Source organism: Pseudophryne corroboree, unplaced genomic scaffold (assembly GCF_028390025.1).
Source record: "Pseudophryne corroboree isolate aPseCor3 unplaced genomic scaffold, aPseCor3.hap2 scaffold_789, whole genome shotgun sequence".
NCBI classification, from domain to species: Eukaryota; Metazoa; Chordata; class Amphibia; order Anura; family Myobatrachidae; genus Pseudophryne; species Pseudophryne corroboree.
Window position 1 is genome coordinate 255,076 of NW_026970368.1, and position 21,411 is coordinate 276,486.

The 21,411-nt window shown below is 48.4% G+C and overlaps 27 non-coding genes and 2 pseudogenes across 27 annotated transcripts; all 29 read left to right on the forward strand.

Annotated features, from left to right (window-relative positions):
- Window positions 1-4,148: 4,148 nt before the first annotated feature.
- Window positions 4,149-4,312, forward strand: LOC135041042 (U1 spliceosomal RNA). Its single transcript, XR_010234771.1, has one exon. It is a non-coding gene; the product is annotated as a U1 spliceosomal RNA (small nuclear RNA).
- Window positions 4,313-4,464: 152 nt separating this feature from the next.
- Window positions 4,465-4,627, forward strand: LOC135040997 (U1 spliceosomal RNA). The gene has a single exon (XR_010234731.1). It is a non-coding gene; the product is annotated as a U1 spliceosomal RNA (small nuclear RNA).
- A 671-nt stretch (window positions 4,628-5,298) lies between these two features.
- LOC135041060 (U1 spliceosomal RNA) lies at window positions 5,299-5,462 on the forward strand. The gene has a single exon (XR_010234788.1). It is a non-coding gene; the product is annotated as a U1 spliceosomal RNA (small nuclear RNA).
- A 152-nt stretch (window positions 5,463-5,614) lies between these two features.
- LOC135041014 (U1 spliceosomal RNA) lies at window positions 5,615-5,777 on the forward strand. The gene has a single exon (XR_010234747.1). It is a non-coding gene; the product is annotated as a U1 spliceosomal RNA (small nuclear RNA).
- A 671-nt stretch (window positions 5,778-6,448) lies between these two features.
- Window positions 6,449-6,612, forward strand: LOC135041058 (U1 spliceosomal RNA). Its single transcript, XR_010234786.1, has one exon. It is a non-coding gene; the product is annotated as a U1 spliceosomal RNA (small nuclear RNA).
- A 152-nt stretch (window positions 6,613-6,764) lies between these two features.
- On the forward strand, window positions 6,765-6,906 carry LOC135041019 (U1 spliceosomal RNA; annotated as a pseudogene).
- Window positions 6,907-7,598: 692 nt separating this feature from the next.
- On the forward strand, window positions 7,599-7,762 carry LOC135041035 (U1 spliceosomal RNA). Its single transcript, XR_010234764.1, has one exon. It is a non-coding gene; the product is annotated as a U1 spliceosomal RNA (small nuclear RNA).
- A 152-nt stretch (window positions 7,763-7,914) lies between these two features.
- LOC135040999 (U1 spliceosomal RNA) lies at window positions 7,915-8,077 on the forward strand. Its single transcript, XR_010234733.1, has one exon. It is a non-coding gene; the product is annotated as a U1 spliceosomal RNA (small nuclear RNA).
- A 673-nt stretch (window positions 8,078-8,750) lies between these two features.
- LOC135041026 (U1 spliceosomal RNA) lies at window positions 8,751-8,914 on the forward strand. Its single transcript, XR_010234756.1, has one exon. It is a non-coding gene; the product is annotated as a U1 spliceosomal RNA (small nuclear RNA).
- Window positions 8,915-9,066: 152 nt separating this feature from the next.
- On the forward strand, window positions 9,067-9,229 carry LOC135041023 (U1 spliceosomal RNA). The gene has a single exon (XR_010234753.1). It is a non-coding gene; the product is annotated as a U1 spliceosomal RNA (small nuclear RNA).
- A 671-nt stretch (window positions 9,230-9,900) lies between these two features.
- On the forward strand, window positions 9,901-10,064 carry LOC135041040 (U1 spliceosomal RNA). The gene has a single exon (XR_010234769.1). It is a non-coding gene; the product is annotated as a U1 spliceosomal RNA (small nuclear RNA).
- A 152-nt stretch (window positions 10,065-10,216) lies between these two features.
- Window positions 10,217-10,379, forward strand: LOC135041012 (U1 spliceosomal RNA). The gene has a single exon (XR_010234745.1). It is a non-coding gene; the product is annotated as a U1 spliceosomal RNA (small nuclear RNA).
- Window positions 10,380-11,050: 671 nt separating this feature from the next.
- On the forward strand, window positions 11,051-11,214 carry LOC135041028 (U1 spliceosomal RNA). Its single transcript, XR_010234757.1, has one exon. It is a non-coding gene; the product is annotated as a U1 spliceosomal RNA (small nuclear RNA).
- Window positions 11,215-11,366: 152 nt separating this feature from the next.
- On the forward strand, window positions 11,367-11,529 carry LOC135041064 (U1 spliceosomal RNA). Its single transcript, XR_010234793.1, has one exon. It is a non-coding gene; the product is annotated as a U1 spliceosomal RNA (small nuclear RNA).
- A 671-nt stretch (window positions 11,530-12,200) lies between these two features.
- Window positions 12,201-12,364, forward strand: LOC135041052 (U1 spliceosomal RNA). Its single transcript, XR_010234780.1, has one exon. It is a non-coding gene; the product is annotated as a U1 spliceosomal RNA (small nuclear RNA).
- A 152-nt stretch (window positions 12,365-12,516) lies between these two features.
- On the forward strand, window positions 12,517-12,679 carry LOC135041005 (U1 spliceosomal RNA). The gene has a single exon (XR_010234739.1). It is a non-coding gene; the product is annotated as a U1 spliceosomal RNA (small nuclear RNA).
- Window positions 12,680-13,350: 671 nt separating this feature from the next.
- LOC135041045 (U1 spliceosomal RNA) lies at window positions 13,351-13,514 on the forward strand. The gene has a single exon (XR_010234773.1). It is a non-coding gene; the product is annotated as a U1 spliceosomal RNA (small nuclear RNA).
- A 152-nt stretch (window positions 13,515-13,666) lies between these two features.
- Window positions 13,667-13,829, forward strand: LOC135041000 (U1 spliceosomal RNA). The gene has a single exon (XR_010234734.1). It is a non-coding gene; the product is annotated as a U1 spliceosomal RNA (small nuclear RNA).
- Window positions 13,830-14,502: 673 nt separating this feature from the next.
- LOC135041029 (U1 spliceosomal RNA) lies at window positions 14,503-14,666 on the forward strand. Its single transcript, XR_010234758.1, has one exon. It is a non-coding gene; the product is annotated as a U1 spliceosomal RNA (small nuclear RNA).
- A 152-nt stretch (window positions 14,667-14,818) lies between these two features.
- Window positions 14,819-14,981, forward strand: LOC135041024 (U1 spliceosomal RNA). The gene has a single exon (XR_010234754.1). It is a non-coding gene; the product is annotated as a U1 spliceosomal RNA (small nuclear RNA).
- Window positions 14,982-15,652: 671 nt separating this feature from the next.
- LOC135041044 (U1 spliceosomal RNA) lies at window positions 15,653-15,816 on the forward strand. Its single transcript, XR_010234772.1, has one exon. It is a non-coding gene; the product is annotated as a U1 spliceosomal RNA (small nuclear RNA).
- A 152-nt stretch (window positions 15,817-15,968) lies between these two features.
- Window positions 15,969-16,131, forward strand: LOC135041013 (U1 spliceosomal RNA). The gene has a single exon (XR_010234746.1). It is a non-coding gene; the product is annotated as a U1 spliceosomal RNA (small nuclear RNA).
- A 671-nt stretch (window positions 16,132-16,802) lies between these two features.
- On the forward strand, window positions 16,803-16,966 carry LOC135041030 (U1 spliceosomal RNA). The gene has a single exon (XR_010234759.1). It is a non-coding gene; the product is annotated as a U1 spliceosomal RNA (small nuclear RNA).
- Window positions 16,967-17,118: 152 nt separating this feature from the next.
- LOC135041065 (U1 spliceosomal RNA) lies at window positions 17,119-17,281 on the forward strand. The gene has a single exon (XR_010234794.1). It is a non-coding gene; the product is annotated as a U1 spliceosomal RNA (small nuclear RNA).
- A 671-nt stretch (window positions 17,282-17,952) lies between these two features.
- Window positions 17,953-18,116, forward strand: LOC135041053 (U1 spliceosomal RNA). Its single transcript, XR_010234781.1, has one exon. It is a non-coding gene; the product is annotated as a U1 spliceosomal RNA (small nuclear RNA).
- A 152-nt stretch (window positions 18,117-18,268) lies between these two features.
- On the forward strand, window positions 18,269-18,431 carry LOC135041006 (U1 spliceosomal RNA). The gene has a single exon (XR_010234740.1). It is a non-coding gene; the product is annotated as a U1 spliceosomal RNA (small nuclear RNA).
- A 671-nt stretch (window positions 18,432-19,102) lies between these two features.
- Window positions 19,103-19,266, forward strand: LOC135041036 (U1 spliceosomal RNA). Its single transcript, XR_010234765.1, has one exon. It is a non-coding gene; the product is annotated as a U1 spliceosomal RNA (small nuclear RNA).
- A 152-nt stretch (window positions 19,267-19,418) lies between these two features.
- Window positions 19,419-19,560, forward strand: LOC135041015 (U1 spliceosomal RNA; annotated as a pseudogene).
- Window positions 19,561-21,120: 1,560 nt separating this feature from the next.
- Window positions 21,121-21,194, forward strand: TRNAN-AUU (transfer RNA asparagine (anticodon AUU)). Its single transcript has one exon. It is a non-coding gene; the product is annotated as a tRNA-Asn (tRNA).
- The last annotated feature ends 217 nt before the right edge of the window (window positions 21,195-21,411 follow it).

Here is a 21,411-nt window from a genome sequence, read left to right on the forward strand (position 1 = left end):
TGTGCATGTCCTGTTTTGTTTATACAACATAAGGGTGGGTGGGAGGGCCCAAGGACAATTCCATCTTGCACCTCTTTTTTCTTTTCTTTTTCTTTGCATCATGTGCTGATTGGGGAGGGTTTTTTGGAAGGGACATCCTGCGTGACACTGCAGTGCCACTCCTAGATGGGCCCGGTGTTTGTGTCGGCCACTAGGGTCGCTAATCTTACTCACACAGTCAGCTACCTCATTGCGCCTCTTTTTTTCTTTGCGTCATGTGCTGTTTGGGGAGGGTTTTTTGGAAGGGACATCCTGCGTGACACTGCAGTGCCACTCCTAGATGGGCCCGGTGTTTGTGTCGGCCACTAGGGTCGCTAATCTTACTCACACAGCTACCTCATTGCGCCTCTTTTTTTCTTTGCGTCATGTGCTGTTTGGGGAGGGTTTTTTGGAAGGGACATCCTGCGTGACACTGCAGTGCCACTCCTAGATGGGCCCGGTGTTTGTGTCGGCCACTAGGGTCGCTAATCTTACTCACACAGCTACCTCATTGCGCCTCTTTTTTTCTTTGCGTCATGTGCTGTTTGGGGAGGGTTTTTTGGAAGGGACATCCTGCGTGACACTGCAGTGCCACTCCTAGATGGGCCCGGTGTTTGTGTCGGCCACTAGGGTCGCTAATCTTACTCACACAGTCAGCTACCTCATTGCGCCTCTTTTTTTCTTTGCGTCATGTGCTGTTTGGGGAGGGTTTTTTGGAAGGGCCATCCTGCGTGACACTGCAGTGCCACTCCTAGATGGGCCCGGTGTTTGTGTCGGCCACTAGGGTCGCTAATCTTACTCACACAGCTACCTCATTGCGCCTCTTTTTTTCTTTGCGTCATGTGCTGTTTGGGGAGGGTTTTTTGGAAGGGCCATCCTGCGTGACACTGCAGTGCCACTCCTAGATGGGCCCGGTGTTTGTGTCGGCCACTAGGGTCGCTAATCTTACTCACACAGCTACCTCATTGCGCCTCTTTTTTTCTTTGCGTCATGTGCTGTTTGGGGAGTGCACGCTTAGATCAATAAATGCACAGCCAAATGGCTTTGCACAGCCTACACCATTGGACTTAAGTAGAAGACTATTACAAGTGAAACCAATAATTGAAATCTGTAACCACACCCCACCCCCTCAAATGCCAGGCAATAAATTACCTTAAAAACAACAACCAGGCATTCCACAAAGATTAAACTGGGTCTATATCATTCAAAACTTTAAAAAAGTACTTAAAAATCACATACTATGCGATAATGTTTCAATTTGCATTACCCAGCAGAATTAGCTTTGCATATATAGATATAGTGCAGCAGAATATATTGGTGGTTGTAGTCAATTGTAATTACCTGTAGGTGACAAGAAGAGAAGAAACGTCAATTCACAATCGATATCAGCTGAAGATAAATTAACGCTGATTGAACGCTGCTGTTATGTGTCAATTTTATCACGCTTTGATAAAAATGCACGCTTGGATCAATAAATGCACAGCCAAACGGCTTTGCACAGCCTACACCATTGGACTTAAGTAGAAGACTATTACAAGTGAAACCAATAATTGAAATCTGTAACCACACCCCACCCCCTCAAATGCCAGGCAATAAATTACCTTAAAAACAACAACCAGGCATTCCACAAAGATTAAACTGGGTCTATATCATTCAAAACTTTAAAAAAGTACTTAAAAATCACATACTATGCAATAATGTTTCAATTTGCATTACCCAGCAGAATTAGCTTTGCATATATAGATATAGTGCAGCAGAATATATTGGTGGTTGTAGTCAATTGTAATTACTCAGCAGAATTAGCTTTTCATATATAGATATAGTGCAGCAGAATATATTGGTGGTTGTAGTCAATTGTAATTACCCAGCAGAATTAGCTTTGCAAATATAGATATAGTGCAGCAGAATATATTGGTGGTTGTAGTCAATTGTAATTACCCAGCAGAATTAGCTTTGCATATATATAGTGCAGCAGAATATATTGGTGGTTGTAGTAAATTGTAATTACCCAGCAGCAGCTCTACTGCACTCAACATCACCAGTGCTCACAATATATATAATGCTATATACTATGCCATAGTGGTGCTTACTATATAACACCCCCTACTGCGTTCCCCCTGGCAATGAGCATGACACCCAGAGAGTGAAACCCCTGGCAATGAGCATGACACCCAGCACGTGAAACTCTTGGCATTGAGCAGTTTTTGTAAAAGTAATTAGAAGCTTTACTGTAGGGCATAGTGTATCACAGATATTGTGGTGAGTGACATAATATGTTCCAAAGGGCATTAATGTGTGGGGCTTACCCTGCACAGAAACAAAATAACTCACCCAAATCTAACTCTTTCTGCACATGTTATATCTGCCTCCCCTGCAGTACACATGGTTTTGCCCAACTGCTAACAAAATTCCTGCTGCGATCAACTTGGAATTACCCCCATCGATTGATGTTTTCACACTGCTCGTGTATATAAGACATAGGGCCTAATTCAGTTTGGATCGTAATACGCGTTCCAACCGCAAAAACTATGAAGAGGATGGGGGCATATACGCAGGGTCCATCCTGTGCATGTGCCTACATTTTCTCCGGGTGCCCCGCAGAAAATACGAATGCCTCTGCCTGTCAATCAGTAGAGGGCGTACCTTCGCAGGTATATCGCGATCATGAGCCATGTCTCCCATTTTTGTCATTATAGGTGCTCTGTGAGCTGCTGGCCATGCCCCAGCCCCTCTGTCTCCCGTGAATAGAGATTGAGGCTTATTCAGACCAGATCGCTTCAATTTATTTTCACCCAGCGGGCAATCTGGTTTGCATTGCACATGCGTATGCGCCACAATGCGTAAGTGCGACGGCCCGGAGATCACAAGAAGATTGACAAGAAGAGGGTGTTTGTGTGGGTGGCAACTGAATGTGTCTAGGGAGTGTCCGGAAAAACACTGGAGGGACCCGGCGTTTTGTGGGAGGATTTGTGACGTCACCTCAATGGCTGAGTAAGTGCTGAGCTGTGCAGCTCTTGTGCACATGTGATCACACACCTGCACAGCAAATTTTCCCTTCCGCTGTAGGCGACAACTACCTGATTACAGGGATGCAAAAAACACACCCTAGCGATCAGGTCTGAATTACCCACAATGTGCATATTTGCAGAGCAACAAGCTACAGGGAGCCTTCCACCCCCCATCCACCCCCTTCCCCATGGGAAGGGGGGGGGGGTGTTTGGGTTAGCTGGACATTCCCCAAAAAAGTGACTGTCCTGCAAAAATTGGGATAGTTGGGAGGTATGTTCAAATACATTTATTGTTTTGCATGCAGGGTAAATACTGGCTTCTTTGACATTTAGCCACAAATGCTGCACAGCTGAATTACAGTATTACACTGCAATTAACAGTTATGCTAGGACATTCCCCCTCCCAAATCTACCTCTCTCTGCATGTTACATCTGTCCCACAGTGGCGTGCGGTGAGGTCAGTGGCTAGTGAGGCACTACAGCCATAATGTCCGCCGAATCCTGCCCATGACCCTTAGCCAATGCCCGCTACTGCCTCTGAGCCGATACCCGCTGCCACCGCCAATGGCTTACAAACTCGCCCACAATCAACTGACCCAGCCCTCCGCACTATCCTGACTTCTCCCGTCTGCTTACTTTGTGCTTTCCAATGCACAATGCAAACTACAGGTAGTACTGCAGGGCCCACACCCTTTTACTTGCCTTACAGAGCAGCTCTGGGGCTGTTACAGTGCCCAGCTGCTGCAAGAAATCAGCTTGAATGCTTCAGGGGCTGGGGCATAGCCAACATGAGCCCCACACCGAAGGAGGGTGGAGGTGTTTAATGCGAACTAGGGGTCATCCAAGCCCTGCACGCCCCTTTTCTCTTTTCATATGCAGACGAGAGTTGAAGCCAACTTTGACCCACTGCTTGGATGGCATTACCATATGCAAATCAATCTGCTGCAGGCCTTCCCCCAGGAATGCTTGCACTAGTTGTTGCATTTGGTTTGTTGTTTGGGGGTGCTTCAGTATTAGGCAGCCTTCTGAGAGATGAGAGTTCCCTTGTGCTGCCTCAGTTGAATCTCCTTTACTTGACAGAGATGTGCCTGAGCAGCGGCCCTCCCAGCCCTATCTCAAATCATACTTATTTTGCATAGGAGATACCATGGTCATGAAGATTGTTTTCCCAGGGTGAGGTTCATTCATTGCATTCTGGGTATGCTGACCCCTGTGATTTCCCCAAATGTGGGAAACTCGACTGCATTATTTGTGGTAGTGGGGGACTGTGTTTGTGCTTTCCTCTGGTCAGCTCTGGTAAAAGTCAGATTTCTTTGTCTCAGATCTTCCTCTAGCCTTGTTCTTCTTTCGAGAGTTCCCTTGTGCTGCCTCAGTTGGATCTCCTTCACTTGACAGGGGGGTGCACGAGCAGCGACCCTCCCCAGCTCTAGCCCAACTCCTACTTACCTGCCAGGTGAGATACTATGATCAGGAAGGTGCTTCTCCCAAGGCAAGGCTCACCCATTGCACTCTGGGTGTGCTGCTCCTGCGATTTCCCCAAATGTGGGACACTTGACTGCATAATTTGTGTTTCCTCTGGTCGGCTCTCATATAATTCAGATCTCTTTGTCTCAGGTCTTTCTCCAGCCTAGTTTGCTGTCTGTTTCCACTTCTCTTTTCTTGAGCCGCTCCCTTCTATGCCCTTGCGCACTATCCTGACCTCTCCCGTCTGCTTACTTTGTGCCTTCCAACGCACAATGCATACTACAGGTAGTGCTGCAGGGCCCACACCCTTTTACATGCTTTACAGAACAGCTCTGGAGCTGTTACAGTGCCCAGCTGCTGCAAGAAATCATCTTGAATGCTTCACGGGCTGGGGCATAGCCAACATGAGCCCCACACCGAAGGAGGGTGGAGATGTTTAATGCGAATTAAGGGTCATCCAAGCGCCACAAAAGGACGCCATGCCCTGCACATCCCTTTTTTCTTTTCATATGCAGACGAGGGTTGAAGCCAACTTTGACCCACTGCTTGGATGACATCACCATATGCAAATCCATCTGCTGCAGGCCTTCCCCCAGGAATGCTTGTACTAGTTGTTGCATTTGGTTTGTTGTTTGGGGGTGCTTCAGTATTAGGCAGCCTTCTGCCCTCCCATGTTCATCTGAAAATATGTGTTCTCCCTGCAGTTGTTGTCCCCAGATGAGAGTTCCCTTGTGCTGCCTCAGTTGAATCGCCTTTACTTGACAGAGATGTGCCTGAGCAGCGGCCCTCCCCAGCCCTATCCGAAATCATACTTATTTTGCATAGGAGATATCATGGTCATGAAGATTGTTCTCCCAGGGTGAGGTTCATTCATTGCATTCTGGGTATGATGACCCCTGTGATTTCCCCAAATGTGGAAAACTCGACTGCATTATTTGTGGTAGAGGGGGACTGTGTTTGTGCTTTCCTCTGGTCAGCTCTGGTAAAAGTCAGATTTCTTTGTCTCAGATCTTCCTCTAGCCTTGTTCTTCTTTCGAGAGTTCCCTTGTGCTGCCTCAGTTGGATCTCCTTCACTTGACAGGGGGGTGCCCGAGCAGCGACCCTCCCCAGCTCTAGCCCAACTCCTACTTACCTGCCAGGTGAGATACTATGATCAGGAAGGTGCTTCTCCCAGGGCAAGGCTCACCCATTGCACTCTGGGTCTGCTGCTCCTGCGATTTCCCCAAATGTGGGACACTTGACTGCATAATTTGTGTTTCCTCTGGTCGGCTCTCGTATAATTCAGATCTCTTTGTCTCAGGTCTCTCTCCAGCCTAGTTTGCTGTCTGTTTCCACTTCTCTTTTCTTGAACCGCTCCCTTCTATGCCCTTGCGCACTATCCTGACTTCTCCCGTCTGCTTACTTTGTGCCTTCCAACGCACAATGCGAACTACAGGTAGTGCTGCAGGGCCCACACCCTTTTAGTTGCCTTACAGAGCAGCTCTGGAGCTGTTACAGTGCCCAGCTGCTGCAAGAAATCAGCTTGAATGCTTCAGGTGCTGGGGCATAGCCAACATGAGCCCCACACCGAAGGAGGGTGGAGGTGTTTAATGCGAATTAGGGGTCATGCAAGCGCCGCAAAAGGCCGCCATGCCCTGCACATCCCTTTTTTCTTTTCATATGCAGACGAGGGTTGAAGCCAACTTTGACCCACTGCTTGGATGACATCACCATATGCAAATCCATCTGCTGCAGGCCTTCCCCCAGGAATGCTTGCACTAGTTGTTGCATTTGGTTTGTTGTTTGGGGGTGCTTCAGTATTAGGCAGCCTTCTGCCCTCCCATGTTCATCTGAAAATATGTGTTCTCCCTGCAGTTGTTGTCCCCAGATGAGAGTTCCCTTGTGCTGCCTCAGTTGAATCGCCTTTACTTGACAGAGATGTGCCTGAGCAGCGGCCCTCCCCAGCCCTATCCCAAATCATACTTATTTTGCATAGGAGATATCATGGTCATGAAGATTGTTCTCCCAGGGTGAGGTTCATTCATTGCATTCTGGGTATGATGACCCCTGTGATTTCCCCAAATGTGGGAAACTCGACTGCATTATTTGTGGTAGTGGGGGACTGTGTTTGTGCTTTCCTCTGGTCAGCTCTGGTAAAAGTCAGATTTCTTTGTCTCAGATCTTCCTCTAGCCTTGTTCTTCTTTCGAGAGTTCCCTTGTGCTGCCTCAGTTGGATCTCCTTCACTTGACAGGGGGGTGCCCGAGCAGCGACCCTCCCCAGCTCTAGCCCAACTCCTACTTACCTGCCAGGTGAGATACTATGATCATGTAGGTGCTTCTCCCAGGGCAAGGCTCACCCATTGCACTCTGGGTGTGCTGCCCCTTTGATTTCCCCAAATGTGGGAAACTTGACTGCATAATTTGTGTTTCCCCTGGTCGGCTCTCATATAATTCAGATCTCTTTGTCTCAGGTCTCTCTCCAGCCTAGTTTGCTGTCTGTTTCCACTTCTCTTTTCTTGAGCCGCTCCCTTCTATGCCCTTGCGCACTATCCTGACTTCTCCCGTCTGCTTACTTTGTGCCTTCCAACGCACAATGCGAACTACAGGTAGTGCTGCAGGGCCCACACCCTTTTACTTGACTTACAGAGCAACTCTGGAGCTGTTACAGTGCCCAGCTGCTGCAAGAAATCAGCTTGAATGCTTCAGGGGCTGGGGCATAGCCAACATGAGCCCCACACCGAATGAGGGTGGAGGTGTTTAATGCGAACTAGGGGTCATCCAAGCGCCGCAAAAGGCCGCCATGCCCTGCACGCCCCTTTTCTCTTTTCATATGCAGATGAGGGTTGAAGCCAACTTTGACCCACTGCTTGGATGACATCACCATATGCAAATCCATCTGCTGCAGGCCTTCCCCCAGGAATGCTTGTACTAGTTGTTGCATTTGGTTTGTTGTTTGGGGGTGCTTCAGTATTAGGCAGCCTTCTGCCCTCCCATGTTCATCTGAAAATATGTGTTCTCCCTGCAGTTGTTGTCCCCAGATGAGAGTTCCCTTGTGCTGCCTCAGTTGAATCTCCTTTACTTGACAGAGATGTGCCTGAGCAGCGGCCCTCACCAGCCCTATCCCAAATCATACTTATTTTGCATAGGAGATACCATGGTCATGAAGATTGTTCTCCCAGGGTGAGGTTCATTCATTGCATTCTGGGTATGCTGACCCCTGTGATTTCCCCAAATGTGGGAAACTCGACTGCATTATTTGTGGTAGTGGGGGACTGTGTTTGTGCTTTCCTCTGGTCAGCTCTGGTAAAAGTCAGATTTCTTTGTCTCAGATCTTCCTCTAGCCTTGTTCCTCTTTCAAGAGTTCCCTTGTGCTGCCTCAGTTGGATCTCCTTCACTTGACAGGGGGGTGCCCGAGCAGCGACCCTCCCCAGCTCTAGCCCAACTCCTACTTACCTGCCAGGTGAGATACTATGATCATGAAGGTGCTACTCCCAGGGCAAGGCTCACCCATTGCACTCTGGGTGTGCTGCTCCTGCAATTTCCCCAAATGTGGGACACTTGACTGCATAATTTGTGTTTCCCCTGGTCGGCTCTCGTATAATTCAGATCTCTTTGTCTCAGGTCTCTCTCCAGTATAGTTTGCTGTCTGTTTCCACTTCTCTTTTCTTGAGCCGCTCCCTTCTATGCCCTTGCGCACTATCCTGACTTCTCCCGTCTGCTTACTTTGTGCCTTCCAATGCACAATGCAAACTACAGGTAGTGCTGCAGGGCCCACACCCTTTTACTTGCCTTACAGAGCAGCTCTGGGGCTGTTACAGTGCCCAGCTGCTGCAAGAAATCAGCTTGAATGCTTCAGGGGCTGGGGCATAGCCAACATGAGCCCCACACCGAAGGAGGGTGGAGGTGTTTAATGCGAACTAGAGGTCATCCAAGCGCCGCAAAAGGCCGCCATGCCCTGCACGCCCCTTTTCTCTTTTTTGATATGCAGACGAGGGTTGAAGCCAACTTTGACCCACTGCTTGGATGGCATTACCATATGCAAATCAATCTGCTGCAGGCCTTCCCCCAGGAATGCTTGCACTAGTTGTTGCATTTGGTTTGTTGTTTGGGGGTGCTTCAGTATTAGGCAGCCTTCTGCCCTCCCATGTTCATCTGAAAATATGTGTTCTCCCTGCAGTTGTTGTCCCCAGATGAGAGTTCCCTTGTGCTGCCTCAGTTGAATCTCCTTTACTTGACAGAGATGTGCCTGAGCAGCGGCCCTCCCCAGCCCTATCCCAAATCATACTTATTTTGCATAGGAGATACCATGGTCATGAAGATTGTTCTCCCAGGGTGAGGTTCATTCATTGCATTCTGGGTATGCTGACCCCTGTGATTTCCCCAAATGTGGGAAACTCAACTGCATTATTTGTGGTAGTGGGGGACTGTGTTTGTGCTTTCCTCTGGTCAGCTCTGGTAAAAGTCAGATTTCTTTGTCTCAGATCTTCCTCTAGCCTTGTTCTTCTTTCGAGAGTTCCCTTGTGCTGCCTCAGTTGGATCTCCTTCACTTGACAGGGGGGTGCACGAGCAGCGACCCTCCCCAGCTCTAGCCCAACTCCTATTTACCTGCCAGGTGAGATACTATGATCAGGAAGGTGCTTCTCCCAGGGCAAGGCTCACCCATTGCACTCTGGGTGTGCTGCTCCTGCGATTTCCCCAAATGTGGGACACTTGACGGCATAATTTGTGTTTCCTCTGGTCGGCTCTCATATAATTCAGATCTCTTTGTCTCAGGTCTTTCTCCAGCCTAGTTTGCTGTCTGTTTCCACTTCTCTTTTCTTGAGCCGCTCCCTTCTATGCCCTTGCGCACTATCCTGACCTCTCCCGTCTGCTTACTCTGTGCCTTCCAACGCACAATGCATACTACAGGTAGTGCTGCAGGGCCCACACCCTTTTACATGCTTTACAGAGCAGCTCTGGAGCTGTTACAGTGCCCAGCTGCTGCAAGAAATCATCTTGAATGCTTCAGTGGCTGGGGCATAGCCAACATGAGCCCCACACCGAAGGAGGGTGGAGATGTTTAATGCGAATTAGGGGTCATCCAAGCGCCACAAAAGGACGCCATGCCCTGCACATCCCTTTTTTCTTTTCATATGCAGACGAGGGTTGAAGCCAACTTTGACCCACTGCTTGGATGACATCACCATATGCAAAACCATCTGCTGCAGGCCTTCCCCCAGGAATGCTTGCACTAGTTGTTGCATTTGGTTTGTTGTTTGGGGGTGCTTCAGTATTAGGCAGCCTTCTGCCCTCCCATGTTCATCTGAAAATATGTGTTCTCCCTGCAGTTGTTGTCCCCAGATGAGAGTTCCCTTGTGCTGCCTCAGTTGAATCTCCTTTACTTGACAGAGATGTGCCTGAGCAGCGGCCCTCCCCAGCCCTATCCCAAATCATACTTATTTTGCATAGGAGATACCATGGTCATGAAGATTGTTCTCCCAGGGTGAGGTTCATTCATTGCATTCTGGGTATGCTGACCCCTGTGATTTCCCCAAATGTGGGAAACTCAACTGCATTATTTGTGGTAGTGGGGGACTGTGTTTGTGCTTTCTTCTGGTCAACTCTGGTAAAAATCAGATTTCTTTGTCTCAGATCTTCCTCTAGCCTTGTTCCTCTTTCGAGAGTTCCCTTGTGCTGCCTCAGTTGGATCTCCTTCACTTGACAGGGGGGTACCCGAGCAGCGACCCTTCGCAGCTCTAGCCCAACTCCTACTTACCTGCCAGGTGAGATACTATGATCATGTAGGTGCTTCTCCCAGGGCAAGGCTCACCCATTGCACTCTGGGTGTGCTGCCCCTGTGATTTCCCCAAATGTGGGAAACTTGACTGCATAATTTGTGTTTCCCCTGGTCGGCTCTCGTATAATTCAGATCTCTTTGTCTCAGGTCTCTCTCCAGCCTAGTTTGCTGTCTGTTTCCACTTCTCTTTTCTTGAGCCGCTCCCTTCTATGCCCTTGCGCACTATCCTGACTTCTCCCGTCTGCTTACTTTGTGCCTTCCAACACACAATGCAAACTACAGGTAGTGCTGCAGGGCCCACACCCTTTTACTTGCCTCACAGAGCAGCTCTGGAGCTGTTACAGTGCCCAGCTGCTGCAAGAAATCAGCTTGAATGCTTCAGGGGCTGGGGCATTGCCAACATGAGCCCCACACCGAAGGAGGGTGGGGGTGTTTAATGCGAACTAAGGGTCACCCAAGCGCCGCAAAAGGCCGCCATGCCCTGCACGCCCCTTTTCTCTTTTCATATGCAGACGAGGGTTGAAGCCAACTTTGACCCACTGCTTGGATGGCATTACCATATGCAAATCAATCTGCTGCAGGCCTTCCCCCAGGAATGCTTGCACTAGTTGTTGCATTTGGTTTGTTGTTTGGGGGTGCTTCAGTATTAGGCAGCCTTCTGCCCTCCCATGTTCATCTGAAAATATGTGTTCTCCCTGCAGTTGTTGTCCCCAGATGAGAGTTCCCTTGTGCTGCCTCAGTTGAATCTCCTTTACTTGACAGAGATGTGCCTGAGCAGCGGCCCTCCCCAGCCCTATCCCAAATCATACTTATTTTGCATAGGAGATACCATGGTCATGAAGATTGTTCTCCCAGGGTGAGGTTCATTCATTGCATTCTGGGTATGCTGACCCCTGTGATTTCCCCAAATGTGGGAAACTCAACTGCATTATTTGTGGTAGTGGGGGACTGTGTTTGTGCTTTCCTCTGCTCAGCTCTGGTAAAAGTCAGATTTCTTTGTCTCAGATCTTCCTCTAGCCTTGTTCTTGTTTCGAGAGTTCCCTTGTGCTGCCTCAGTTGGATCTCCTTCACTTGACAGGGGGGTGCCCGAGCAGCGACCCTCCCCAGCTCTAGCCCAACTCCTACTTACCTGCCAGGTGAGATACTATGATCAGGAAGGTGCTTCTCCCAGGGCAAGGCTCACCCATTGCACTCTGGGTGTGCCGCTCCTGCGATTTCCCCAAATGTGGGAAACTTGACTGCATAATTTGTGTTTCCTCTGGTAGGCTCTCGTATAATTCAGATCTCTTTGTCTCAGGTCTTTCTCCAGCCTAGTTTGCTGTCTGTTTCCACTTCTCTTTTCTTGAGCCGCTCCCTTCTATGCCCTTGCGCACTATCCTGACCTCTCCCGTCTGCTTACTTTGTGCCTTCCAACGCACAATGCATACTACAGGTAGTGCTGCAGGGCCCACACCCTTTTACATGCTTTACAGAACAGCTCTGGAGCTGTTACAGTGCCCAGCTGCTGCAAGAAATCATCTTGAATGCTTCAGGGGCTGGGGCATAGCCAACATGAGCCCCACACCGAAGGAGGGTGGAGATGTTTAATGTGAATTAGGGGTCATCCAAGCACCACAAAAGGACGCCATGCCCTGCACATCCCTTTTTTCTTTTCATATGCAGACGAGGGTTGAAGCCAACTTTGACCCACTGCTTGGATGACATCACCATATGCAAATCCATCTGCTGTAGGCCTTCCCCCAGGAATGCTTGTACTAGTTGTTGCATTTGGTTTGTTGTTTGGGGGTGCTTCAGTATTAGGCAGCCTTCTGCCCTCCCATGTTCATCTGAAAATATGTGTTCTCCCAGCAGTTGTTGTCCCCAGATGAGAGTTCCCTTGTGCTGCCTCAGTTGAATCTCCTTTACTTGACAGAGATGTGCCTGAGCAGCGGCCCTCCCCAGCTCTATCCCAAATCATACTTATTTTGCATAGGAGATACCATGGTCATGAAGATTGTTCTCCCAGGGTGAGGTTCATTCATTGCATTCTGGGTATGCTGACTCCTATGATTTCCCCAAATGTGGGAAACTCGACTGCATTATTTGTGGTAGTGGGGGACTGTGTTTGTGCTTTCCTCTGGTCAGCTCTGGTAAAAGTCAGATTTATTTGTCTCAGATCTTCCTCTAGCCTTGTTCTTCTTTCGAGAGTTCCCTTGTGCTGCCTCAGTTGGATCTCCTTCACTTGACAGGGGGGTGCCCTAGCATCAACCCTCCCCAGCTCAAGCCCAACTCCTACTTACCTGCCAAGTGAGATACTATGATCATGAAGGTGCTTCTCCCAGGGCAAGGCTCACCCATTGCACTCTGGGTGTGCTGCTCCTGCGATTTCCCCAAATGTGGGAAACTTGACTGCATAATTTGTGTTTCCCCTGGTCAGCTCTCGTATAATTCAGATCTGTTTGTCTCAGGTCTCTCTCCAGCCTAGTTTGCTGTCTGTTTCAACTTCTCTTTTCTTGAGCCGCTCCCTTCTATGCCCTTGCGCATTATCTTGACTTCTCCCATCTGCTTACTTTGTGCCTTCCAATGCACAATGCGAACTACAGGTAGTGCTGCAGGGCCCACACCCTTTTACTTGCCTTACAGAGCAGCTCTGGAGCTATTACAGTGCCCAGCTGCTGCAAGTAATCAGCTTGAATGCTTCATGGGCTGGGGCATAGCCAACATGAGCCCCACACCGAAGTAGGGTGGAGGTGTTTAATGCGAACTAGGGGTCATCCAAGCGCCGCAAAAGGCCGCCATGCCCTGCACGCCCCTTTTCTCTTTTCATATGCAGACGAGGGTTGAAGCCAACTTTGACCCACTGCTTGGATGACATCACCATATGCAAATCCATCTGCTGCAGGCCTTCCCCCAGGAATGCTTGTACTAGTTGTTGCATTTGGTTTGTTGTTTGGGGGTGCTTCAGTATTAGGCAGCCTTCTGCCCTCCCATGTTCATCTGAAAATATGTGTTCTCCCTGCAGTTGTTGTCCCCAGATGAGAGTTCCCTTGTGCTGCCTCAGTTGAATCTCCTTTACTTGACAGAGATGTGCCTGAGCAGCGGCCCTCACCAGCCCTATCCCAAATCATACTTATTTTGCATAGGAGATACCATGGTCATAAAGATTGTTCTCCCAGGGTGAGGTTCATTCATTGCATTCTGGGTATGCTGACCCCTGTGATTTCCCCAAATGTGGGAAACTCGACTGCATTATTTGTGGTAGTGGGGGACTGTGTTTGTGCTTTCCTCTGGTCAGCTCTGGTAAAAGTCAGATTTCTTTGTCTCAGATCTTCCTCTAGCCTTGTTCCTCTTTCAAGAGTTCCCTTGTGCTGCCTCAGTTGGATCTCCTTCACTTGACAGGGGGGTGCCCGAGCAGCGACCCTCCCCAGCTCTAGTCCAACTCCTACTTACCTGCCAGGTGAGATACTATGATCATGAAGGTGCTACTCCCAGGGCAAGGCTCACCCATTGCACTCTGGGTGTGCTGCTCCTGCAATTTCCCCAAATGTGGGACACTTGACTGCATAATTTGTGTTTCCCCTGGTCGGCTCTCGTATAATTCAGATCTCTTTGTCTCAGGTCTCTCTCCAGTATAGTTTGCTGTCTGTTTCCACTTCTCTTTTCTTGAGCCGCTCCCTTCTATGCCCTTGCGCACTATCCTGACTTCTCCCGTCTGCTTACTTTGTGCCTTCCAATGCACAATGCAAACTACAGGTAGTGCTGCAGGGCCCACACCCTTTTACTTGCCTTACAGAGCAGCTCTGGAGCTGTTACAGTGCCCAGCTGCTGCAAGAAATCAGCTTGAATGCTTCAGGGGCTGGGGCATAGCCAACATGAGCCCCACACCGAAGGAGGGTGGAGGTGTTTAATGCGAACTAGAGGTCATCCAAGCGCCGCAAAAGGCCGCCATGCCCTGCACGCCCCTTTTCTCTTTTTTGATATGCAGACGAGGGTTGAAGCCAACTTTGACCCACTGCTTGGATGGCATTACCATATGCAAATCAATCTGCTGCAGGCCTTCCCCCAGGAATGCTTGCACTAGTTGTTGCATTTGGTTTGTTGTTTGGGGGTGCTTCAGTATTAGGCAGCCTTCTGCCCTCCCATGTTCATCTGAAAATATGTGTTCTCCCTGCAGTTGTTGTCCCCAGATGAGAGTTCCCTTGTGCTGCCTCAGTTGAATCTCCTTTACTTGACAGAGATGTGCCTGAGCAGCGGCCCTCCCCAGCCCTATCCCAAATCATACTTATTTTGCATAGGAGATACCATGGTCATGAAGATTGTTCTCCCAGGGTGAGGTTCATTCATTGCATTCTGGGTATGCTGACCCCTGTGATTTCCCCAAATGTGGGAAACTCAACTGCATTATTTGTGGTAGTGGGGGACTGTGTTTGTGCTTTCCTCTGGTCAGCTCTGGTAAAAGTCAGATTTCTTTGTCTCAGATCTTCCTCTAGCCTTGTTCTTCTTTCGAGAGTTCCCTTGTGCTGCCTCAGTTGGATCTCCTTCACTTGACAGGGGGGTGCACGAGCAGCGACCCTCCCCAGCTCTAGCCCAACTCCTATTTACCTGCCAGGTGAGATACTATGATCAGGAAGGTGCTTCTCCCAGGGCAAGGCTCACCCATTGCACTCTGGGTGTGCTGCTCCTGCGATTTCCCCAAATGTGGGACACTTGACGGCATAATTTGTGTTTCCTCTGGTCGGCTCTCATATAATTCAGATCTCTTTGTCTCAGGTCTTTCTCCAGCCTAGTTTGCTGTCTGTTTCCACTTCTCTTTTCTTGAGCCGCTCCCTTCTATGCCCTTGCGCACTATCCTGACCTCTCCCGTCTGCTTACTTTGTGCCTTCCAACGCACAATGCATACTACAGGTAGTGCTGCAGGGCCCACACCCTTTTACATGCTTTACAGAGCAGCTCTGGAGCTGTTACAGTGCCCAGCTGCTGCAAGAAATCATCTTGAATGCTTCAGGGGCTGGGGCATAGCCAACATGAGCCCCACACCGAAGGAGGGTGGAGATGTTTAATGCGAATTAGGGGTCATCCAAGCGCCACAAAAGGACGCCATGCCCTGCACATCCCTTTTTTCTTTTCATATGCAGACGAGGGTTGAAGCCAACTTTGACCCACTGCTTGGATGACATCACCATATGCAAAACCATCTGCTGCAGGCCTTCCCCCAGGAATGCTTGCACTAGTTGTTGCATTTGGTTTGTTGTTTGGGGGTGCTTCAGTATTAGGCAGCCTTCTGCCCTCCCATGTTCATCTGAAAATATGTGTTCTCCCTGCAGTTGTTGTCCCCAGATGAGAGTTCCCTTGTGCTGCCTCAGTTGAATCTCCTTTACTTGACAGAGATGTGCCTGAGCAGCGGCCCTCCCCAGCCCTATCCCAAATCATACTTATTTTGCATAGGAGATACCATGGTCATGAAGATTGTTCTCCCAGGGTGAGGTTCATTCATTGCATTCTGGGTTTGCTGACCCCTGTGATTTCCCCAAATGTGGGAAACTCAACTGCATTATTTGTGGTAGTGGGGGACTGTGTTTGTGCTTTCTTCTGGTCAACTCTGGTAAAAATCAGATTTCTTTGTCTCAGATCTTCCTCTAGCCTTGTTCCTCTTTCGAGAGTTCCCTTGTGCTGCCTCAGTTGGATCTCCTTCACTTGACAGGGGGGTGCCCGAGCAGCGACCCTTCGCAGCTCTAGCCCAACTCCTACTTACCTGCCAGGTGAGATACTATGATCATGTAGGTGCTTCTCCCAGGGCAAGGCTCACCCATTGCACTCTGGGTGTGCTGCCCCTGTGATTTCCCCAAATGTGGGAAACTTGACTGCATAATTTGTGTTTCCCCTGGTCGGCTCTCGTATAATTCAGATCTCTTTGTCTCAGGTCTCTCTCCAGCCTAGTTTGCTGTCTGTTTCCACTTCTCTTTTCTTGAGCCGCTCCCTTCTATGCCCTTGCGCACTATCCTGACTTCTCCCGTCTGCTTACTTTGTGCCTTCCAACACACAATGCAAACTACAGGTAGTGCTGCAGGGCCCACACCCTTTTACTTGCCTCACAGAGCAGCTCTGGAGCTGTTACAGTGCCCAGCTGCTGCAAGAAATCAGCTTGAATGCTTCAGGGGCTGGGGCATTGCCAACATGAGCCCCACACCGAAGGAGGGTGGGGGTGTTTAATGCGAACTAAGGGTCACCCAAGCGCCGCAAAAGGCCGCCATGCCCTGCATGCCCCTTTTCTCTTTTCATATGCAGACGAGGGTTGAAGCCAACTTTGACCCACTGCTTGGATGGCATTACCATATGCAAATCAATCTGCTGCAGGCCTTCCCCCAGGAATGCTTGCACTAGTTGTTGCATTTGGTTTGTTGTTTGGGGGTGCTTCAGTATTAGGCAGCCTTCTGCCCTCCCATGTTCATCTGAAAATATGTGTTCTCCCTGCAGTTGTTGTCCCCAGATGAGAGTTCCCTTGTGCTGCCTCAGTTGAATCTCCTTTACTTGACAGAGATGTGCCTGAGCAGCGGCCCTCCCCAGCCCTATCCCAAATCATACTTATTTTGCATAGGAGATACCATGGTCATGAAGATTGTTCTCCCAGGGTGAGGTTCATTCATTGCATTCTGGGTATGCTGACCCCTGTGATTTCCCCAAATGTGGGAAACTCAACTGCATTATTTGTGGTAGTGGGGGACTGTGTTTGTGCTTTCCTCTGGTCAGCTCTGGTAAAAGTCAGATTTCTTTGTCTCAGATCTTCCTCTAGCCTTGTTCTTCTTTCGAGAGTTCCCTTGTGCTGCCTCAGTTGGATCTCCTTCACTTGACAGGGGGGTGCCCGAGCAGCGACCCTCCCCAGCTCTAGCCCAACTCCTACTTACCTGCCAGGTGAGATACTATGATCAGGAAGGTGCTTCTCCCAGGGCAAGGCTCACCCATTGCACTCTGGGTGTGCCGCTCCTGCGATTTCCCCAAATGTGGGAAACTTGACTGCATAATTTGTGTTTCCTCTGGTCGTCTCTCGTATAATTCAGATCTCTTTGTCTCAGGTCTTTCTCCAGCCTAGTTTGCTGTCTGTTTCCACTTCTCTTTTCTTGAGCCGCTCCCTTCTATGCCCTTGCGCACTATCCTGACCTCTCCCGTCTGCTTACTTTGTGCCTTCCAACGCACAATGCATACTACAGGTAGTGCTGCAGGGCCCACACCCTTTTACATGCTTTACAGAACAGCTCTGGAGCTGTTACAGTGCCCAGCTGCTGCAAGAAATCATCTTGAATGCTTCAGGGGCTGGGGCATAGCCAACATGAGCCCCACACCGAAGGAGGGTGGAGATGTTTAATGTGAATTAGGGGTCATCCAAGCACCACAAAAGGACGCCATGCCCTGCACATCCCTTTTTTCTTTTCATATGCAGACGAGGGTTGAAGCCAACTTTGACCCACTGCTTGGATGACATCACCATATGCAAATCCATCTGCTGTAGGCCTTCCCCCAGGAATGCTTGTACTAGTTGTTGCATTTGGTTTGTTGTTTGGGGGTGCTTCAGTATTAGGCAGCCTTCTGCCCTCTCATGTTCATCTGAAAATATGTGTTCTCCCAGCAGTTGTTGTCCCCAGATGAGAGTTCCCTTGTGCTGCCTCAGTTGAATCTCCTTTACTTGACAGAGATGTGCCTGAGCAGCGGCCCTCCCCAGCTCTATCCCAAATCATACTTATTTTGCATAGGAGATACCATGGTCATGAAGATTGTTCTCCCAGGGTGAGGTTCATTCATTGCATTCTGGGTATGCTGACTCCTATGATTTCCCCAAATGTGGGAAACTCGACTGCATTATTTGTGGTAGTGGGGGACTGTGTTTGTGCTTTCCTCTGGTCAGCTCTGGTAAAAGTCAGATTTATTTGTCTCAGATCTTCCTCTAGCCTTGTTCTTCTTTCGAGAGTTCCCTTGTGCTGCCTCAGTTGGATCTCCTTCACTTGACAGGGGGGTGCCCTAGCATCAACCCTCCCCAGCTCAAGCCCAACTCCTACTTACCTGCCAAGTGAGATACTATGATCATGAAGGTGCTTCTCCCAGGGCAAGGCTCACCCATTGCACTCTGGGTGTGCTGCTCCTGCGATTTCCCCAAATGTGGGAAACTTGACTGCATAATTTGTGTTTCCCCTGGTCAGCTCTCGTATAATTCAGATCTGTTTGTCTCAGGTCTCTCTCCAGCCTAGTTTGCTGTCTGTTTAAACTTCTCTTTTCTTGAGCCGCTCCCTTCTATGCCCTTGCGCATTATCTTGACTTCTCCCATCTGCTTACTTTGTGCCTTCCAATGCACAATGTGAACTACAGGTAGTGCTGCAGGGCCCACACCCTTTTACTTGCCTTACATAGCAGCTCTGGAGCTATTACAGTGCCCAGCTGCTGCAAGTAATCAGCTTGAATGCTTCATGGGCTGGGGCATAGCCAACATGAGCCCCACACCGAAGTAGGGTGGAGGTGTTTAATGCGAACTAGGGGTCATCCAAGCGCCGCAAAAGGCCGCCATGCCCTGCACGCCCCTTTTCTCTTTTCATATGCAGACGAGGGTTGAAGCCAACTTTGACCCACTGCTTGGATGACATCACCATATGCAAATCCATCTGCTGCAGGCCTTCCCCCAGGAATGCTTGTACTAGTTGTTGCATTTGGTTTGTTGTTTGGGGGTGCTTCAGTATTAGGCAGCCTTCTGCCCTCCCATGTTCATCTGAAAATATGTGTTCTCCCTGCAGTTGTTGTCCCCAGATGAGAGTTCCCTTGTGCTGCCTCAGTTGAATCTCCTTTACTTGACAGAGATGTGCCTGAGCAGCGGCCCTCCCCAGCCCTATCCCAAATCATACTTATTTTGCATAGGAGATACCATGGTCATGAAGATTGTTCTCCCAGGGTGAGGTTCATTCATTGCATTCTGGGTATGCTGACCCCTGTGATTTCCCCAAATGTGGGAAACTCGACTGCATTATTTGTGGTAGTGGGGGACTGTGTTTGTGCTTTCCTCTGGTCAGCTCTGGTAAAAGCCAGATTTCTGTGTCTCAGATCTTCCTCTAGCCTTGTTCTTCTTTCGAGAGTTCTCTTGTGCTGCCTCAGTTGGATCTCCTTCACTTGACAGGGGGGTGCCCGAGCAGCGACCCTCCTCAGCTCTTGCCCAACTCCTACTTACCTGCCAGGTGAGATACTATGATCATGAAGGTGCTTCTCCCAGGGCAAGGCTCACCCATTGCACTCTGTGTGTGCTGCTCCAGCGATTTCCCCAAATGTGGGAAACTCGACTGCATAATTTGTGTTTCCCCTGGTCGGCTCTCATATAATTCAGATCTCTTTGTCTCAGGTCTCTCTCCAGCCTAGTTTGCTGTCTGTTTCCACTTCTCTTTTCTTGAGCCGCTCCTTTCTATGCCCTTGCGCACTATCCTGACTTCTCCCGTCTGCTTACTTTGTGCCTTCCAACGCACAATGCGAACTACAGGTAGTGCTGCAGGGCCCACACCCTTTTAGTTGCCTTACAGAGCAGCTCTGGAGCTGTTACAGTGCCCAGCTGCTGCAAGAAATCAGCTTGAATGTTCTTCGTTGATTGATGGAAGAAACATCTTACAAAAACTCTCCAGATTATTGACTTTTTAAAGCTTTTCTAGGAAACATTCTAGATGAATGCTTATTAGCGTTTGTCAGAATGTAAGTTTGCAAAGTGTCACTGTGGCGCAATCAGTTAGCGTGTTCGGTTATTATCCAAAAGGTTGGTGGTTCAATCCCACCCAGGGACGTAATTTACCTTGTTATCAGATTTTGGTGATCTTTAAGTAGACAAGTCAAAATTTCAAACCCCCTCTTGTGGTGTAGGGTACCTGGCCTTCTCTGATGTAATCAGAGTTAGATTTGATTAAGTGATTTTATAAAAAAAAACAGCTAGGAAGCACAATTTAGCAGTGGGTTGCAGAGAAAAAGAAATATGCTGGCAAAAAAATCCAATTGAGTGATTAAACAGCTCTTCATTTTCTGGCTTTATTTTTATGCTAACAAATTTGTTCTCTGAAAAGTGTCCACAAAGCCAAGTATCTGATTAACACCTTTGTAGGGATGGTTTTTCACCTATTACTAAATTAAACTTGCTTCATTGGAAAGGCAGCAAGATGCATCGTCATTTCAATATCTACTGAAATAATACAGGTTGACACCAGGAAACATTAACGCCACTGCATCCTTGCTGCTTTCTCATGTGGAAGTCTGTTTAATGTGAAAACAAGGTGATATCTAATTAGCATACAGGTAAGGAATTAAGAAAATCTTTATTTAAGGGTGAAGATGTTTCTCACAAAATCGTTGCCCCAATGCATCATTGAAATTCAAGCTGGAAAGATGATTTTAATATATCACTTGTACATTTTGTATTGCTCTTCTGGTGACAATGTAGTTTGTTTTTGTCAATTACCATTTTAATAATAGGGTAAAGAAAATTAAGTGGATTTTTGAAAGAAAACAATACTGTCAATATACTATTAAACAAATTAAAATGGTAAAAGTTATTGTACTTTAAGTAAAAATAAAAGAGCTAAAATATCAATCCCAATTTTGGATTACTTTAATTAAAAAAAAATGCATATAGCAGAGGGTAGTTTCAATCTGCCTACCTCTGGGTTATCGGCCCAGCATGCTTCCATTGCAGTACTCTGCTGCACATGTAAGTGCAAGAGATCCTGAAGCACTCACTCATCATGGGAAAGTACCAATGTGTTTCTTCGTTGGTTGATGGAAGAAACATCTTACAAAAACTCTCCAGATTATTGACTTTTTAAAGTTTTTCTAGGAAACGTTCTAGATGAATGCTTATTAGCCTTTGTCAGTATGAACTTTTTGCAAAGTGTCTCTGTGGCGCAATCGGTTAGTGTGTTTGGCTATTAACCAAAAGGTTGGTGGTTCAATCCCACCCAGGGATGTAATTGACCTTGTGATCAGATTTTGGTGATATTTAAGTAGACAAGTCAAAATTTCAAACCCCCGGTTATGGTGTGGGTACCTGGCCTTCCCTGATGTAATCAGAGTTAGATTTGATTCAGTGATTTTATAAAAACAGCTAGGAAGCACAATTTAGCGGTAGGTTGCAGAGAAAAAAAATATGCTGGCAGAAAAATCCAATTGAGTGATTAAACAGCT